This window comes from Notamacropus eugenii, chromosome 6 (assembly GCF_028372415.1).
Source record: "Notamacropus eugenii isolate mMacEug1 chromosome 6, mMacEug1.pri_v2, whole genome shotgun sequence".
NCBI classification, from domain to species: Eukaryota; Metazoa; Chordata; class Mammalia; order Diprotodontia; family Macropodidae; genus Notamacropus; species Notamacropus eugenii.
The window spans coordinates 95,253,381-95,273,852 of NC_092877.1; the positions used below are offsets into that span (position 1 = coordinate 95,253,381).

Sequence of the window (20,472 nt, forward strand, 5' to 3'; positions counted from 1 at the left end):
GCCCCATTTCTGGGAAGTGACAATTCTGGCAACATTCTGGGGTAATGCTTCGGGTAGCTGACCTAATGCATCTCCAAGAAATGTATCATCACAGCTAGGATCTTTCTCTCAAGCAAATTCTGTCTGGTGCCTAATCCACTATTCCCTTCTCAGAATTCCCTCCATCTACAGTATACATACAAATACAGACACAGACACACAGACACACACACACACTTTATTTTTTTATATTTTTACCAACGCTACCAACAAGCCAAAAATATTTGTAGCCGCCCCAGCTTCACTATGACTTAACACCTGACTGTTAAACTGCCACAACTTTAAATGATAATTCCCCACCCCCCTCAAAATCACCTAAGTATGACTGAAGTCCAAGCTCTTTCCCGATTGCCATGGGCATCAAGGCTACCTTGTATTGTCAGGGGCGGGCCCTCCACCCGGACAGACGTTAGCTCCCTTCCGCGACTATCACCGGATGGATTTGATCACCTTAATGTCACATCTAGACTTCTACCTCCACCCCCATCTTCCCCGGCAGGGATCAAAAGGTAATCCCAGCCCAGGTGGTGGTTTCTCGCGTGCTGATCCCTTTCACTCGGCCATTTTCTAGTTTTAAATGCCTCCGGGGGGAGGATGAACTTTCCCCCTTAGCATTTCAGATAGCTTTGGGTCACGGCTATAGGTACGGGGCTCATTCGTTTCCTTCCAACACACCCGAACCCAGCCCCGCAACCCAACTCTCAGCAAGGACAGCGCTGCCGTGCGCACGGAGAGGGGTGGCATCCAGGCGCACAGCGGAGGCCGGGGCTGGAGGGGGAATGGGGGGCAGGAGGGGGGCAGGGCTGCGCTCTTTCAGTCTCTCGCTCACCATCACTTTTCCATTCCCCAGCCCCCACCTCCCAGATCCTTCTCTCCCCTCTCTGCCCAGTCCTCCTCCCCCACCCTATTCCCCCCCCCCCCCCCACCGCCCCATCCCTCCGCAAAGCCCAGGCTGCCAGGGGGGAAAGAGGAAAACGGGTGGGGAGGCAGCCGGGAAAGCCGAAGGATCTCAGCCCGGGAGCAGTACGTGTGCATGTGTGTGTGCCCATACCGAGCCTTCAGGCTCTGCAGGGGCGCCGGCCAGCGGCACCGGGCACGTAGAGCTCCCCAACTCCGTAGTCCGGCTCGGCAGCCCCGCTGCAGATGCTGCGACTGCGGCTGTGGTTCCCCGCGGCGGCAGTGCCAGAGCGAAGGAGTAGCCACCAGCCCCTCCGGGCGTGAGCGCATAGCACAGGCAGCTTTCCTGGGTCTCTTCCCCCCCAAGCACCCGCTCCTTCCTCAACCCCCTACTCAGGAGAAAGGAGGGAGGACCCTGGGGGAGCAGAAAAGCAGAAGAAGGGAGAGCAGAGAGGGGGGCTTACCCAGCTCGGCACACGGCCGCAGCCTCTGGCTCGGGCACCCCGCGGGCTACTCTCTAGCCGGTCTCCTGAACGAGAAGCACCCAGATCAGCTGCGGGGTGCAGCGCCAAAGCTTCCTACTTGCGACCAAAACGGGCTCTGCCGACTGAGCATGCCCGGTTCCGCTCCCGGAGTCACATTTAGGGAGATTCGAGACCGAAATTCCACTTCTCCAGGATTTGGCGGTTGCTGGGAAAGGGGAGGATAGAGGGAGCCGGACAGAGCTGGGATGGAACTGGAGAAAGGCGGAGGCAGGGAGCACGGAAGAGGGAGGGGCCGGGAGGAGGGTGGGAAGGCACTGGAGAAAAGTATCTGGGAGACTTATTCATCCATTCCCAGCTGCGGTGCAGGATTATTTTGGCTTGGAGGATTTCCTCCGGGTTAGTGGAATTGGAAGGCCACTGACTCGGGACAACCGCTTTGCAATTACAAAAAAGAAAAAAAAAGCCATTTCTCTATCTATTTCTTGCCCAGGTGGCTGGACAACAAAACATTTTTGTTACTTTTTAATTGTCAACAACCTCCTCCCCTTTATGTCTATACTTTCTAAGAGAAATCATCCCCAGAGGGTACATCTGACCTCCCCTAAATTTCTTCTCCTCTGTCTCCGCTCAATCCTGAAAAGAATTGTTACCACACATTTTCCTTCTTCTGTGTCTTCCATCCTTCCCCCCGTCCTATTTTTTTCCCTTCTGCAGCCAATCATAAAACAAGAAAAGAAAAAGACTATCAGAAGAGCAATAGGAATTTTCTCATTCAAACTCAACCTTTTCCTCTCATCATCTACATTTTCTCAGTTTTGAAATGTAAGGTAGCAGTTTTTGCATGTACAAGATTTGAAAAGATTAGTTCTTAATAATAGGTAGCATTTATATACAGCATTAAAGCTGTGTATATATATGTGGTATATATATATATATATATCCCTAAATGTGCACCATAAACACGACAAATATTATCTTATACTCACAGCAACCCTAAGAAATAGGTTTTATTATTATTCCCATTTTACAAATAAGGAAAATGAAACTGAAAGGTAAGTGGTTTGCCCAAGCTAGTAAGTGTCTCACTTACTTAGCCAGTAAGCTAGTAAGTGGGATTTGAACTTAGGTCTTGCTGACTCCAGGTCCAACATTCTATCCAGGGTGCCACCTAACTACAGAACTAATTCCATTCAAAAATCATTGAACAGCTACTAAGTACCAGGCACTGTAGCAGTACAAGTCAGGTTTTAAATAAATACCAATAATAATTAAGATGTTTATCAGTTTTACTTCATATAGACATATTGGTGGTAGGGTGTGTAGAATGTTGAGTTTGAAAACCAGAAGACCTGAGTTCCAATCTTCCCTCAAACCTTAGCATTTGTGTGTCATTAGGCCAATCACTTAACCTCTCAGTCTCCAGGAATAATCCTAACAGTCTGCAAACAAACTGCCATGTGGTTCCCTAGCTATTATTGCTATACTGCACTTTAAAGTTTTTAAACCCTTCCCTCAGAACAACTCACATACTACATATTAATATTCTATTTTACAGATGAAGAAATCGAAGCTTAAATTAAGTGATTTGCCCAGGGTCACATAGCTACTAAGCATCAGAAGTAGAACTCAAACACATCTTTAGTCTGGGACCAAGGCTGATTTTCTTTTTTCCCCCTACACCACTGTAATTTCCAGTGCTCTTGTTAAGACTTTGTTAGGGGGCAGCATCTCTATCAATAACAGTGCCTGTTATAGTTCTCGCTATAAAGGGAACTTTACTTATGGGAGCCTCCCAGAAATAAATGAATAAAGATATTTCAAAAACAAATACCCCATTTACCTTGCCTTCCTCCCCCTTCCCAACCTTTGTCCTCCAAAACGTGTCTTCTTGAAAAACTTGGTTTTTAGTTCCCTTAACTCAAATCTTACTTAGCTTTTTACCTTTTCTCAAGGTTTATTTAATACAGTATTTTCACATAGTAGGAGCTTAATAAATGTTGAATTAATAAAATGAACATTGCTTCCCTTGTCTTGATCCCCAGGAATGTTACCATTTTTACAAAAAACTATTCCAGTCACCTCCAATTTAAGGCCCATCTATTAATCCCATTCCTAACACTCTTTAATAAGGATTAGTGGGCAATTATGAAAAAAAAAAGCATTGAAAGACTTCAGAATACTAATCAATTTGTTATTTTTCAGTCGTGTCTGACTTCTTGATCCCATATGGGGTTTTCTTGGCAAGAGATACTGGAGTAGTTTGCTATTTCCTCTACCAGCTCATTTTACAGATGAGGAAATTGAGGCAAGCAGGGTTAAGTAACTTCCCCAGGGTCACACAGTTAGTGTCTGAGGCCACATTTGAACTCAGGAAGCTAAACCTTCCTGACTCCAGGCCTGGCACTCTGTCTACTTCACCACCTAGCTGCTGTTCAGTTGTGACTTTAGAGAGCTTTGGAAACCAAGCCTCCCAACTCTTGGCAGAGAATCGGGGGACTATCAGACAGGGACAATGTGTTGATTTGTTTTATTTAAATGCTTCTATTACAAGGGAGGATTCCAATGATCCTATGGTTGGGAGAACAGGAGTAGGTGGAGGCAGTCACTGACAAATGACAGTGTCGTTTAAAAAAAGGAAAAGGCAATCAAAACATTTAAAAGGAACAAAAGGAATTTTTGGATGGGGAGGGAGGGTGGAGACAGAAAATGCTAAATTGAACATCTAAGAAGCATATGGTATGGCACAGGGAGCTTGTGTCTGTCACAGAAGCTGGAAAGGACCTTTGGGGTAATTGTGTCCAACCGTCCTCATTTTTCAGATGAAGAAGCCCAGGCACAGGGAGATGAAGCAACTTGCCCAGGGTCACAAAGGTGGTAAAAGGAGGCAGGATTATTCATTCTTTCCAGCAACTTGCCTCCACATCCAGCAACACCAGGGTTGAAATCACGATCTGAGCCATACTGGCTACATGACTGTGGGTTTGGCACTTGAACCTCTCAGTACTGCCCACCAGACACACACACACACACACACACACACACACACACACTTCTGAGCAACTGCTGATTTGCACTGATTCCAGAGGCTTCTCCAAGGGGAAGTTTAATACGCCCCTCCCTCCCCCAAAGCATCTAAAATAAATACTTATAACTGGGGGCATATGCTTGCTGGAAACTTCTTTCCCACTTTTAAAAATCTTTAATTCTACTATTCCTTTCCCACTGTGAAAGACAGACAGGGCATTCGTTTTTGAAATGTCTTTCTTTACTTATTTCTAGGAGGCATGCTGGGATGCTCCCATAAGTAGGGTCTTCTTTATAGAGAGAACTATATCAGAGACTGTTGCTGATAGGGAGGCTACCCCCTAACAGATCTGGCTGGTCAGTGTGGATGATGGGGACTCCAACCCCTGATCCTGACTGCTTCCCGTTCTGCCTCCTGTCTTATTCCAAGTAAATTTCCAGTCTTCGAGTTGTGGAAGGACGCAGTGCGACTGCAGCGCAAACCACCCTAGGTTCGGAAGTCTAAGACCCCAGTTCTCATCTTGGCTCCACCACCACGTAGCTGGATGAAGCCAGGCATCAGATGACTCTTCTGGAAAGAGAGCGGGTAGGGCCAGGAGGTCTCCAAGGTCCTTGAATCTCCGGCTCTGGAATGCTCGGTGGCGAGGAGATGCTCTCTCTCCCGGCTGCCTTTTCCTCCCAGACCACCGCTAAAACCTGAAGTGGAGCTCTGCGGGGCGAGATCCGCCGAGGTGCCATCCTCCTCTCACACTGGGCATGCTCCGTAGGCAGCGCAGGTTGGATCGCGACGAGGAAGCTTTGACTTCTACACCTGATGCCATCTGCCTTCCGGAAACGCTTTCCCACATTGTTACGCGTACCCCAGGAAACAATTCCTGACTCCCACTACCCCTCCTCCTGCAAGTCTTCCTCTTGCTCCCCCCCACCCCAAAGCAGAGCAAGGCAGAGAGAGCCCGGGTGAGCCAGGCGTGGCAGCCGTGTCTGGAGAGCTGGCCCAGGAGCGAGAGCGACGTCCGGTGTTCACTTGAAGTTCTGCAAGGGGGCTGTGGGGAGGAGGGCAGGTCCAGCCTCCAGGACCAGGGCCAACCTTCAGAACCTCTGCATGCCAGATCAGTGATGTAGCTATCCCTGAGTGACGGTCGCTAAGGGGAAAGCCCTTTAATGATCTGTTTCCAAGGTGTCTGTAGTAGGAGAGAGATACTGGAAAGAGGGGAGAGGGGGAGGGAGGGGGAGAGAGACAGACAGACAGACAGAGACAGAGAGAGAGAGACTTAATCTCCTGCCCCGTCTTTCCTTCATTCTTTCTGCTCCCATTCAAAGCACATATTCTCTTTCCCTTTCATTAATACAGATTCATAATAATAGCTGTTTCATCCAAGAATACATGTCTTTATTCTTACTTTCTAGGGAACATCTCAGCGTCTTTCCAGTTCAACATCCCCCATATACAAGTGATAAATAGTTGGGTTCTCTTTGCTTCATCATCTTTTCAAAGTGACTGATTCCTCATTTCTTGCATCATAAACATCCCCTCTCTCTGTTCCTAATCCATTAAAGAATAGTCTTTTGACCACTACCATAAACATGTAGTAGCAAGCACCCTGACACATCCAGGATGGCCTGCTAGCACAGACAGTTCCTTAGATCTGCTTTTCTAAAAGGAAAGCAAAGAAGAAAGACCAACAGACAGGGCTTCTGTCTGGCCATAAGCAATACATACATCAGAGATCAACAGACAGATCCAAGTGTCTGACCATTACATACATACATAGTTACCAGAGAGGGAAGCACCAACATCTGGGTTTTCAAAGCTGGGGGTGGGGGGGTGGGGGTGTTCTCATCTGGCACAGACCCTTCTTCCAAAGAGTAAGCCCTAAAGCAAAACCTCACCTCTGAGCATATGTACACTTTTCAGAGCCTGAAGGTATGAACCAGTGCCTCATTGGAAATTAACAAAAGGGGTGGGCCTTCCTATAAAACAAACTTTTCAAGCTTCAAGCTAATTAAGCTTTCCTTAATGGACTCCAGCTGAGGCCTATTAATGGGCTGGAAAGATCTTTAACTCTCATTAACATTACCTTAATATTATAAAACTAAAGCCCCTAAACCATCCAATTTATAACAACCTTTACTAGGAATTAGTGGATGATAACAGAAAAGAAAATGGAAGTGAAAGAGGATTCCGGGTCAATGCAGTACCTAACTGTGATTTTAACAAATGATCAAAACAATACCTTTCATTCTTAAAGTGCCTCTACTTTTTCCATAGCCTAATTCCTGAATTATCTTACTCTAGCATATAGGCATATTCTAATGAGAAATGAAATGGGTTATAAGAATAACAACAGCTAGAATTTTTATAGTTCTTTAAGATTTACTAGCTGTGTGTGGTACAGGACAAATCAAATAAACTCTTGCCCTCAATTTCCTCAGGGTTGTTGAAACAACTTTATACTTTATAAGGCAGGCACTATTATTGCCCCCATTTTAAAAATGATGCAATTGACCCTGAGAAGTTTAGTGCCTTGCCCAACTAGCCTTGTACAGCTAGTTGGCCTCTGGTCTTTCTGGCTCTAAGTCTCTCTCTCTCTCTCTCTCTCTCTAACCTGAAGCATTTTAAAAGCCCAAAACTGAAACAGATATAACTGGTTTGCCTCTACAGGTCCCTTTGAGCCCTAAAATCCAGCGAAAAAGTAGGTTGCACCATTATCTCATAATTACTGTACATTACAATCCAAAGGTAAAAGGTAATTAATAGGTCCTTTTTTAAATCACTTGTGGTCATTGAAAATTTTGCTAGGGGCGTCTGACATCTGCTACCAAGAGAAAAATGCAGAATCTCCACATATTGACTGAGTGATGGCAAATGGGAATTGAGATTTTATGGTCAGTAGGAGGAAACTTGTTTTATTATATCTTTAGATTAGAGGAGAAGATTAAAGATAGAGACATATTCAGTCTAGGACTTAGTCCACCACTCTAAAAAAAAAAAGACTAAATATCCCAATTTTCATTTAAAACCACTTTGGAATCCAGGAGAATTGTGAACCATCAGAGAAAACCTTTCTGTATGTGAAGGTAGATTTTTTTTTTTGAAGGCTACATGTTTTTCCCTTCAGATCACATGGTACAGAACCTTTCCAGGTTGAGATTCTATAAAGTAGAAAGGCTGAATAAACATAAGAAAATCATGGCTTAGTTCAGTGTTGACTTAATTCATACTAACAAAACAAAAACCACAAAAAATGAAATACTAAAATATTAATAGCTAACATTTACATACAGCTTTAAAATTTGCAAAGGGCTTTATATACATTTTCTCACTTGATATGACACAATGAGGTGGGTCCTATTATTATTCATATTTTACTGATAAGAAAATTGGGGTGTCAAAGAAGCTAAATGACTTGTCCAGGGCCACAAACCTAGTAAAGTATTAAAGGCTGGCTCTAAGTACTGGGAGGTCCCAAGTCCAGCACTTTTTCAATTATACCGCACTGCCTCACAATGAATAATTAATGAGAAAGCATATTTCTGATGAGATAATATCTTAGGTCACACTTCTGCCTAAGCATGACAATGACATGACCCCAGTTCTGTGCAGGATTTACCAAACTCAAAGGGGTTTTAGCACAGTCTATTTCTAGAATTTCATTTCTCTGGCATGGCAACTAAATTTTAGTTATGTCCAACTCTTTGTGACCCCATTTGGGTTTTTTTGAAAAAGATACTGCAGTGGCTTACCATTTCCTGCTCCAGCTAATTTTACAGATGAGAAAACTGAGGCAAAGAAGGGTTAAGTGGCTTGCCCAAGGTCACAGAGCTAGTGTCTATGGTCAGATTTGAACTCAGTAAGATCAATCTTCCCAACTCTAGGCCCAGCACTCTATCTACTGCGCCACCTGGAGGCCAAATGAAGGAGACTGCTACTCTAGAGAGGGGATGGAAGAATGCACGTACCAGTGACATCATGAATCCTTGAAGAATTAAAGTATACTAACTTAAAAATATGAAGCATCATATTGTCAAGGAAGGAGCACTGGATTACAGGGAAAATCCTTGTCTTTGAATCCCCCAACTATGTTTCTTACTACTGATGTGATCTTGGTTATCCTCCTTTGTAAAACAAGGGGCTAGATTAGATGCTAAAGTGTCATCCAGCTCTCAATGTGTACATATACGCATTTACATATACACACATACACGTATAACATTACACATATACACATGTTGTATATACATATATACACATGTGGGGGTGTGTAGGGAGGTGTGTGTGTGTGTGTAAATTTTGGTCCAGACCTCTGATAGGTAACTTTAAATGTCTCAGTGCTTGGCATATGGTAATATAGCTAGTATATGTCAGAAGTGCGACAGAACTAGATTTTCTGAATTCCATGTCTAGTTCACCTCACTGCTTCATATGGCATATCTGTTGTTCAGTCACGTCCAAATTCATCGTGACCCCATGGACCATAGCACATTAATGCTGTCCATGGAGTTTTCTTGTCAAAGATACTGGAGTGGTTTGCCATTTTCTATTCCAGAAGAAGGTCATTTTAAGTTACCCATTACAGGCCTGCACCAAAATACACACATACATATACACACACACAGACACACACAGAGTATTTAGTAAAATACACGTATATATAATGCATATAAATAGATATATATGTATACTATATATGTATATACTTTTAAAAAACCATTTGGGATTGAAAGCTGGATGATACCTTGGAGAGTGTTTAGCCATACTGGAGAAGGAAATATATATATAATATTATATACATTACATATATAATAATATATACACATGTGTGTACATAAACATATATGTTTGTGGATAGGGGAAGAAAGAAGACAGAAAGACAGGTTCCATTCCTTGATTTCCCAGCCCTGGAGGCTGAACTTTCATTTTTTTCTGCCATTTTCTAGCCACCTCCACATCATGCACATCAGGTGTGCCTCTTCTACCTCTTTCCAGTTCCCCTTTACGTGCTATCTTCTGTAAATAGAAAAAAACGTTCCTTAAGGGAAGCATGATCTAGTTGTTACACATAATATTGGATAATGGGGCAGCTAGGTGGCACACTGGATAGAGCAACGGGCTTGGAATCAGGAAGACTCATCTTCCTGTGTTCAAATCTGGCCTCAGACACTTATTAGCTGTGTGACAACTAGGCAAGTCACTCAACCTTTTTGCCTAAGTTTCCTCATCTGTAAAATGAGCTGGAGAAAGAAATGGCAAACCACTCCATTGTCTTTGCCAAGAAAACCCCAAATGGGATCACAGCAATGACAAAATCACCAGTCCAGTTCCTATCTAAATTTCATCCGTTCAGCTTCAGTTACGCTGTACTAGTTTAGTGCAATCTTTTTGGTTCCCAATTCTGTCAGTCAGTGTATCAGAAATATCCCCCAGGTTTGTGTCACTTACACATTTGATAAGCTTGACATTTATCTTCATTTAAATCAAGGGTTCTTAACCTGGAGTCCATGAACTTAGCTTTTTTAAAAAATATTTTTATAACTATTTCAACAGAATTGATTTCCTTTGCATTTTGTTTTGTGTATTTAAGAATATTATTCTGAAAAGGGGTCCACAGGGTCATCAAACTGCCAAAAACATCCATTACACAAAAAAGTTAAAAACTCTTGATTGAAATCATTAATTAAAATGTTGATTTTTTTAAACAGTCATAGAGTTCTAGTAACTCATCCACCCGAGCCTTCAGTCCATCAATCAACACTCAACCAAATGCCAATCCTCCTAACTACGTTATCTTTTGTCCAAATCTATCCACCTTGCCCACAAGCATACTTCAAGAGTCAAATGCCAGGATGAAATCTGGGGATACTATGTTCATGATATTTCCTGATATATTATAAACTTTATGACATTTTTTGAAAGATGGGATAAATTAGGTTAGCTCCTCAGAAACAAAAATTTCTAAAAATTTGCAATTAAGGGAAAGAGGTAAAAATATACCAAGCTTACAGATAATAAAGCATGGTTTCATGAAAGGATCTAGAACTATTATCTTAAGATCTCCTTAGTCTGGTAAAAAAAAAAAAAAGTAATGCTTTCAAACTGAAGGAACTAGTTCAGCTCTTGCTCCTATCTTAGCAGAGTGTGCATTTGTTTCCCTTGGAAACATTATCTTGCCTTTGGGACAACTTTACCTACCATCTACCTTTTAGCCTAGACAAGCCCTTCTTTTCATCTCATGAAAACTCCATCCTCCTACCACCTTCCAGGTAGGGTGAAAAAAAGATCTTGATATCCACTATGGATGAAAATTAATTTTAAGTCTTGAGATTCAAGTGAGAAGACTTCTCAAGACTTCAGTCTTTAAAAAGGAAACAAATCATTTTGCTTCTTATACTGCTAAGATGTCAAGATTTTGTGAAACAAGGCTATTTTTGTCCAAGGGGTCATATATCATAACCAAACACCTGCTAGTATCCATGGAAAAGAAGAATGACTTTCAGATTCATGCATTATGTTTCAGTCCAGATTTTTATTCCCAAAGCTTAGGACTAAGTTTATGAATAGTTGAAAAAGACAACCACCTACACAGTATTTGTTCAAGGCACCAGGAGGGCTTTTATTTTCTTTTTTCCCCTTCCCATTGCAAAGAAATAAATTATACTGAAATGTCACATATATCATAAAAATCTTTTTTTTGCCTTTTTATTTTTTTCATTAATCTGTTCCTGTCAATACCCCCTCCACAGAACAATTTTTAAAAAGTATTCAATACATATCTCATAGTCCAGGAAAGCAAAACAAAACATTCCAAAAGGTATATCATTTTCTACATTTTAAGGTCAGCATCTGTTAGGAGGTGAGTGGCATGTTATATCTTTATTCTTCAGGTCCTATGGTTTATCATTGGGTAGCTCAGATTTCTGAAGTCTTTCAAAGTGATTTTTCTTTGTGATGTTATCGTTTTATAAATCGTTCTCCTAATTCCTTTTACTTCAACCTGCAGCAGTTCATAGAGGTCTTCCCAGTTTCCTCTGAAATTGTGCATTTCATCATTTCTTATGCCACAATGATATTCTATTACATTCAGATACCACATTATGTTCAGCTATTTCCCAATAAGTGGGTTTCCCCAAAGCTTCCAATTTGGGGCTACCATGAAAACTTTTGTGCTCAAAAGTCACTTTATTAATTTTATTTTATATCTTTAGAGTATAGGCTTGGAATGGTATAGTTGGGCAAAGGATACATACACTTTAATAAAGTTTGGGGACAAAGTTCCATTTCCAGAATGGCTGAATCAATTCACAGTTCCACCAACAGTGTACTTGAAAACTGTTTTCCTTCAGTGCCTTCAACATTGATCATTTTCCTCTTTTATCATCTTTCCCAATTTGATGGGCATGAGTTGTTTCAGTTTTCATTTCTCTAATTATTAATGATTTGGAGTAGCTTGTTGGTAGCTTGGAATTCTGTGTTTAAAATCTACCTATTCATATCCTTTGACCCTTTATTTGTTGGAGACTGACTCTTGGTCTTAGGAAATTGAATATATATCCTGGATATGAGACATTTATCAGGAAAAATTGCTGCGAAGTTTTTTTCTCCAGTTACCTGTTTCACTTCTAATTTTTACATTAGATTTGTTTGTGGAAAGACTTTTAAATTTTAGATAACCAAAATTGTTCTTTTCATCTTATATGATCCTCATAATCATTTATTTATTTAAGAACTCTTCCATCCATAAATCTGAGAGTTTCTTCCTTGCTCCTTTAATTGGTTTCTGGTGTGACCTCTAGGTCATACATCCATTTAAAGTTTATTTCTCCCAATGAAGAAATCAAAACAATTTATGATCATATAAAAATGCTCTAAATCATTACTGATTAGAGAAATGCAAATTAAAACAACCTTGAAATATCATTTTACACATACCAGATTGGCTAAAATGGAGGGGATATAGAAAAATTGGGATATTAATTCATCATTGGTGGAACTGTGAATTGACCCATCCATTTTGGAGAGCAAATATGGAATTATACCCAAAGACCTACTAAACTATCTGTACCCTTTCACCCAGCAATACCACTACTACGTCTATTTCCAAAGATGATAAGGGAAAAAGGAAAAGAACCTATATGTTCTAAAAGGTATATAACAGCTCTCTTTCTGGTGGCAAAGAACTGGAAATTGCAGGAATGCCCATCAATTGGGGAATGGCTAAAAAAGTTGTATGATGTATGATTATGATGGAATACTACTGTGCTATAAGAAATGATAAGCTCAATGACCTTAGGAAAACATGGAAAGACTTGCATGAAATAATGAAGGGCAAAAACGGGCAAAACGATAAAGAGAGTTGCTATAAATATTTTAGAATATATGTTCCTTTTCCTTTTCCCTTACCACCTTAGAAAACAGATCTAATACTGGTATTAATGGGTCAAAGGGCACATAGTTTTATAACTCTTTGGGCATGTTTTCAGATTGCTCTCTAAAACAGCTGGTTCACTTCACAGTTCCATCAACAGTGAATTAGTGTCCTAATTTTTACACATCCCCTGCCACATTTGTCTCTTTCCCCTTTTACCATTTTAGAGAATCTGATAAGTATATCTCTCTAACCAATAATGATTTAAAGCATCTTTTCATATGACAATATGTAGTTTTGATTTCTTCATGGAAAAACTGCCTGTTCATATCCCTCTGGACCATTCATCAATTGGGGAATGACTCATATTCTTATAAATTTGAAAAAGTTCTTCATATACTTTAGACCTGAGACCTTTATCTGAGTAACTATCTATAATTTTTTCTTTCAATTTTCTGTTTTCCTTCTAATCTTAGCTACATTGGTTTTATTTATACAAAATCCTTTTAATTTAATGTAATTAAGATAATTTATTTTATACTTTACAATGCTCTCTATTTCTTGTTTATTCATCAGTCGATAGGTAATATGTTCCCTGGTCTTAAAATTTTCTTATGATACCTTCCTTTATATCTAGGTCATGTATCAATTTTGACCTTATCTTGGTAAATGGTGTAAAATACTGGTCTATGCCCAATTTCTGTCAGACTGCTTTCTAGTTTCCTAACAATTTTAACCAAACAATGAATTCTTATCCCAAAAGATTAAATCTTTACATTTGTCAAACACAAGGTTACTATAATCATTTGCTGTTGTGTATTGTATGTCTACTCTGTTCCACTGATCTACCTTTCTATTTCTTAGCCAGTACCAGATTGTTTTGATTACTTCTTTATAGTAGAGTTTAAGATTTAGTACTGCTAAACCTTCCTTTACATTTTTTCATTAATTCCCTTGCTATTCTTGACTTTTGTTATTTTGACTTTTGACTTTTGAATTTTGTTATTATTTTCTCTAGCTCAGCAAAATAATTTTTCTGGTAACTAGAGACTGAATAAATGGATTCGTTTAGGTATAATTGTTGATTTTATTATTATTTATTCTCCATGAATTATTAATATTTCTCCAAGTACTTAAATCTGACTTTGTTTGCATAAAAGGTGTTTTATAATTATGTTCGTGTAGTTCTTGGTTTTGTTTTGGTAAGTACACTCCCAGGTATTTTATACTTGCTACAGTAATTTTAAATGGAGCATTTCTTATCATCTCTTCTTTTGGGGTTTTGTTGGTGATATACAGAAATGCTGATGGTTGATATGGGTTTATTTTCTATCCTGCCACTTTGCTAAATTTATTGTTTCTGCTGACTTTTTTAGTTGAATCTTTAGGATTTTCCAGGTATATCATCATATCATCTATTAAAAAAATGGTTTTATTACCTCATTGCCCATTCTGAATCCTTCAATTTCTTTTCTTATTGCTATTGCTAGCATTTCTTTTTAATAGTATTTTTTCTAATTACATGTGAATACAATTTTTAATATACTTTTTAAAATAAAATTTTGAGTTCCAAATTTTTTCTCTCCCTCCCTTGTTTCCCCCCCCTGCTTTTTTCTTTATACCACCTGAAGCATTATAAATACTACTCCAACTCTTTAACTCTGTGCGTATCTCTCATTTTAAAATTTCTTTTTGTAAGTAACTGATTTTTAATCCATTCTGCTATCCATTTCCATTTTATGGGTGGATTCATCCCATTCATATTCAAAGTTATAATTACTATTTGGGCATTTTCCTCCACCCTCTTTTTATCACTGTTTATTCTTCTCTCCCTTTCCTTTTACCCTATGCCTTCCCACAGATTTGATTTACTTCTACCCACTACCTCCCTAATCCACACCCATTTAAAGAATTCTTCCCTCATACTCTCCCTTCACCCTCCTATTTCTTGATCTACATACCCTTCTAAAAGTCTCTCCTTTATCCTGTCCCCTTACCGTCCTGTTTCTTTATAAATTTAAGATTTTTATGTCCTTCTAGATTTTTATGTTATTCCCTCTTTAACCTAGTTTCAATGATCATAAGGTTCTAGCATTACCAGTCCTCCACTCCAACCTGCTTCCACTTTAACAGTTTTTCCATTCACACCTCACTTATATGAGATAATTGCTCCATTTTGCCTCTCTATCAAATTTTGTTTTTTTAGAATCACTCCATCATACTCATTTCAACCCCAAGCATTCTCTCTTTGTATGCTCTTTCAAACTACCCAAGTAATGATAACCTTCTTAAGAGTACAGATAACATTTTCCCATATAAGAAGTAAACAGTTTGATCTTATTAAGTCTCTAATGTTTACCTTATATTTCTCCTGAATCTCATGTGTCAAATTTTCCACTGATTTCTGATCTTTTTGGCAAAAGTACCTGAAATTCTTTCAATTCATTAAATGTCTTTTTTTAAAATTCAGGATTAAACTTAGCTTTGGTTGATGTTATTTGTGATTGCAAACCCAGCTCTTTTGCTCTTCAAAATAGAATGTTCCAAGCCCTTTGGTCTTCTAATGTAGAAGCTGCTATATCTTGTGTTATCCTAACTGTAGCTCCGTAGAATTTATATTGGGGTTTCTTCTTGTTGCTTGAAGTATTTTCTCCTAAACCTGGGAGGTTTGAAACTTAATTATAATGTTCCTGTGAGTTTTCATTTTGGGATCTCTTTTGGGTGGTGATCAGTTTTTTTTTTCTATTTTTATTTTATCCACTCATTCTAGAACTTCAGGGCAATTTTTCCTTAATAATTTCTTGTAATATAATATCTAGATTCTTTTTTTAAAAATTATAACTTTCAGGTAGTCCAATACTTCTTTTATTGTCACTTCCAATGAGATATTTCATTCTCTTTCCAATGAGATATTTCATTCTCTTCTATTTTTTCATTCTTTTGACTTTGTTTTATTATTTCTTGGTGTCATATAATGTCATTAGCTTCCCTGTGTCCATTTTTTAAGGAGTTATTTTCTTCCTTAAGTTTTTGGATCTCTTTTTTCAATTGATTGATTTTCTTTTTGTTTCATTCTTGAATTGCTCTTATTTTTTTCCCTGTTTTCCTCAATCCCTCTTATTTGTTTTTTAAAGTCCTTTTAAAGCTCTTCCAAAAACTTTTTGGGGGCTTGTGACTATTTTAATTTTTTCTGAAGAGTGGCTTTTTTTAAACTTTGCTATCTTCTTCTGAGTATGAATTTAGATCTCTCTATCCCGTAGTAGCTATCTACAGTCAGATCTTTCTCTTTTGCTTACTCATTTTTTTAAGCAGGTAGGGAGTGATGTTTCAGGCTTCAGGTTTTTCATATTGTTGTTTTTATGAGCTCTGTCTTGGGGCCTGACCTTCTCAGGCCCTCCTCTCCACCCCTAAGCCATGCTGTCACCACAAATGCTCTTGTCCCCTCTAGTCCCTCCCATGGCTGCAAACTTCAATTCACCCCACTGCTCAGGAACAAACCAGGACTCTACTCTTCTGCAAGTGACCATAGCAAGTGCCCACAGTCAGCAGGGTTCCCATCTCTCTGCTGTTGTACTCACCAGGTATGTGTTCCCTCTTCCTCACCCATAGCCACAGCCCGGGATCACATCGGGTCAACACAACTAGGTCTGGCATCTGCAATAATAAAGGGTCCTTCAGTCTTCCCCTGCTCAGCTGTCCCACCTCTTTGGTGTCCATGAGGTGAAAGTTCCTGAGACTGAGGCTAACTCTTGAGACCCAGCTACCTCCAAGGTTTGTTATGTATTATTATTATAATATTAATAATTATTATGATATTTACAATATAATATTATAATAAATAATTATATATTATGATGAATCATTTATTATTTATTTTTTCTTATTATTATTCATTTTTTTGCGTTGTTTATTATGATTCACAGAGTCTGCCTGGAGGTGATTGCATTTCAGTGGGATCAAACTTCCATCCCTAGATGCTCGATCTTTCCTAAAATCCTCCCAAGTTGTTTTAAGAGGACAAATACCTTACCCCCACTTTTAATTATTTCTGTCACTCAAAGTTCATTTTGAAGTGAAGTTTTACCTTGTTTGTGGGAACATTTTGGAGAGCTCAGTATTTCCTATCTTATTCCACTATCTTCCCCTACTATGCATATATTCCAAAGAGATCAAAGACAGAGAAGAAGGATTCATATGCAACAAAATATCTAAGGTAGCATTTTTTATATTGCAAAGAACTGGAAACACAGCAGGTGCTCAGCCATGTGAATCTATTTCTTTTGTTGCCATAAGAAGTAATAAAAGAAAGAATTTCAGATAAACTGAGAAAGACTGGGATGAACTGACTCAGAATGAAATAAGTAGAAAACAACAGAACAATTTATATGATGATCATGATAATATCAAGGGAAACAACTTTGAAATACTAATGAATTTTAATTAACACTGAGAAATTATGAATTGATAGAACGGGTACCAAAACATGCTTCCACCTCAAGAAAGAAAAATATAAATTCTCATACACAACCAACTTTTTTTTTCAACTTGACCATACTTGCTTTATTAAGTGCAGCTAGGTGGCACAGTGGATAGAGTTTGGAGTCAGGAAGACTCATCTTCCTGAGTTCAAATCAGGCCTCAGATATCTCCTAGCTATTTACCCTGGGCAAGTCATTGAACCCTGTTTGCCTCAGTTCATCATCTATCAAATGAGCTGGAGAAGGAAATGGCAGATCACTCCAGTACCTTTGCCAAGAAAACCCCAAATGGGGTCACAAAAAGTTAAATATGACTGAAAAATGACACAACAAATACTTGTTATAAAAGAGCATCCACCATACATTAAAACATACATAAAAGAAAACAAAAAGAAATTCAGGACGCAGACAGGACAACTTTGTTACTACTTTGCTGAATTAAATATAAATGGTTAAAACAAAATATATATTAGAAGTTCAATATTTCATATGCCATCCTCCTTTTCATCTCTGCATATTGAAGTGTTTGTGATTTTTTATGATTGTGTCCTTCCATAAGAGAAGTTAAAGAGGAATCTTATAACAAGTAGTAATCCAATCTTTTTTGAACTCAAGAAAAGGGCTTTCACTTATTACATTCAGTCTGTCATAGCCTGTCAATCTACAGATCTTCACTCTTCATCAAATGTGTTATTCCCCTCCTCTCAATTTTGTGCCAAATTTCTCTTTATAAATTTGTTTACTGAATAAGAACCCTTACCAAAAGAAAGGGGAGGGAGGTAAATCCTGAAATTATTGCACAGTAAGTTGTTATCAGCCATTTATACCTTGAGTTAAATCTATCAGAGTCTTTCATGATGGCAAGTTTTAAATGGATTGAAGGGAAGAATACTTTGGGACACAGAACATCTAAGGTAGAAGGAGGAACTCTATTGAGGAGCCAAAAATCTGAGGGCACCAAAAACAAATATTTGTAGATGCTAAGGATATAGGGTTCCAGCTTTGATGCTGAATTAGAAAACTGTTTGACAAACTCCTCTGTCACTTAAAGTTCTTCCCAATCTAACTAATCATCCTTTATAGGATGATTAAGAGTTACTCACTCACACACTAGGTGTTCCAGCTAAAATGGCCTTCTTTGCACACTGAATTGTAAGCTCCTTGAGGGCAGAGATTCTTGCCTCTTCTTATATTCCTAGTCCTTAGCACAGTACCTGGAACATAGTAGGTATTGACTGACTTCTTGGCTGGCTGTCTCCTTCTCACTTCTACCTCCTATCTCTCTACAAGTCTCAGGTCAAGTACCTCACCCTCTCCACCCTCATACACACACAAGAGACCTTTCCTTCTTCCTCCAGTTGTTAATGTTATTTCCCAATCCTGCTTGCCAAAAAATATATATATTTATTTCACATATATTACGTACTTTATCTGTGGTGCTGTTTTCCCTCAGAACAATCTATACTTCTGAGGAAACATTTGTTTTGTTTCTGTTTTTTTGTCATTGCATCTCAAGGCTGGGCATATAGTAGCCAATGAATGTTGAAATGAATTATAGTTACACTCAGATACCTTTTATTTTGAATCAGGAAGCTAAAATTGTTCTGCCTCTCAGAAAGTTATTTTCCGATTATAAACCCATAAAGGAACTCTTCTTTCCACACATTTTTGTGAAGTTCCACTCTAAACTCTTGGTAGAAGGAGAAAAACTAAGACCAACATTTTTACCAATGAACCAAAACTTCAAAGCAACATATATGTTAGTGAAATTCAAATTAATTTACTCCCAGATTCTTGAGCAATTATAATAGATGAAGAATAGAAAAGAACTTAAGTAAATTCAATGTATAAACTAAAAATTACAAAATAAAATTAATCATATTCTCCTCCTTAGCACTTCCTTCAATTTGCCCAGAGTTGTTGCTACAGATACCGATGTTTTATAAAACTAGCCATACTTTGTTAAACAGTCTTTAACAGGAAAAAAATCTATTTTAAAACACTCAGAAAAATCTCCATGCATGGCCACAGGCAACACACAAACCCCTTTCAGATGTCTTGTTTTACTCATAAGACCACAGACGTTTACAGATCATTTACATGGTGTCTCACAAACAATTAGTACTACAAGCAGATAATTTAATTCTTGTAACGAGCAGTATAACCTTCAAATAAAAGAGTACAACATAGAATGAATAAATTCAATCTGGAAAAATATATGAATATAAAATATTGTGGAAACAAATGAAAAAGGCAAACTCAAGATGAAGTCATGCTAAAAGAGGGCAAAGACTAAAAGAGAACTGAAAATTGGGATGCTTAATTCCCTACCAAAATCAGCAGGAATTATATTGGGTACATATGCATGGAGCAGAGAGTTTCCTTCTTCTTCACAAGTATTCCAAAAGGGATCTCGGGTGCCTCATTACTACTATAATGTGGGTAATTGCTGTTTTCTGCTCCCCACCTCACTGGAGCATATGTGCAGCTGAGCTTCTCCCCTGCCCACTTCCAGGGACATAAGTTGAATGCTGAAAGACTCTGGAATGGCCCAAGTGACAACTGGGTGAGGAGGACTAAGCAGTGAGCCAGAAAGAGCAGCACACGTAGGAGACTTTAAAAGATGGGACTTCCTCTCTTTGCAATTTACAATGGGTTTTCCCATAAATAAAATTAGAGGATGCTAGGAAGCTGCATTTAGAAAGGCCCAGCTTGAGTCTTAGACCTCCGCAACATTCAAGTCTAGGGAACAGCCCAACTTGCATGGCTAGGATATTGGTTACATCACAAGGAGTTATGTTACAGTTTCATGATTTAAGTCACCATCAATGAATGCTGATTTTTTGGTGTTGTAATGATTTCTTTTGTGTGGAGGAAATAAATACCTTATTGGTATTCTGCACTGAATACTTTCCTACTGCTTTGTGGAGAAACCCTAAATATGAACCAGCCTAAAGATATTTTTATTTTTCCCTAGTGCTCTAGGAAAGGACCTTAAATAGCCAGGGGACACCTCATGCCTGGACTATTGCAATGGCTTCCTGGTTGGTCTCCTTGACAAGTCTCTTCCCATTGCAGTCCAACCTCTACTCATCTGTCAAATTAATCTTTCTAAAGTGCAGATCTCCTATTCAATAAGCTCTAATGGTTCTCTATCACCTCTATGATCAAATACAGAATCCTCTG

At 39.0% G+C, this 20,472-nt stretch overlaps 1 protein-coding gene across 3 annotated transcripts in view; it reads right to left on the reverse strand.

The window, feature by feature from the left end:
• APBB2 (amyloid beta precursor protein binding family B member 2) overlaps positions 1-1,879 on the reverse strand; it is a 419,709-nt gene extending 417,830 nt beyond the window's left edge. For all 3 annotated transcript variants that reach the window (XM_072620570.1, XM_072620572.1, XM_072620569.1), the window contains exon 1: positions 1,401-1,879. The gene's annotated coding sequence lies outside the window, so the exon portion shown is untranslated. The remainder of the gene's footprint in view (positions 1-1,400) is intronic.
• Positions 1,880-20,472: the final 18,593 nt, after the last annotated feature.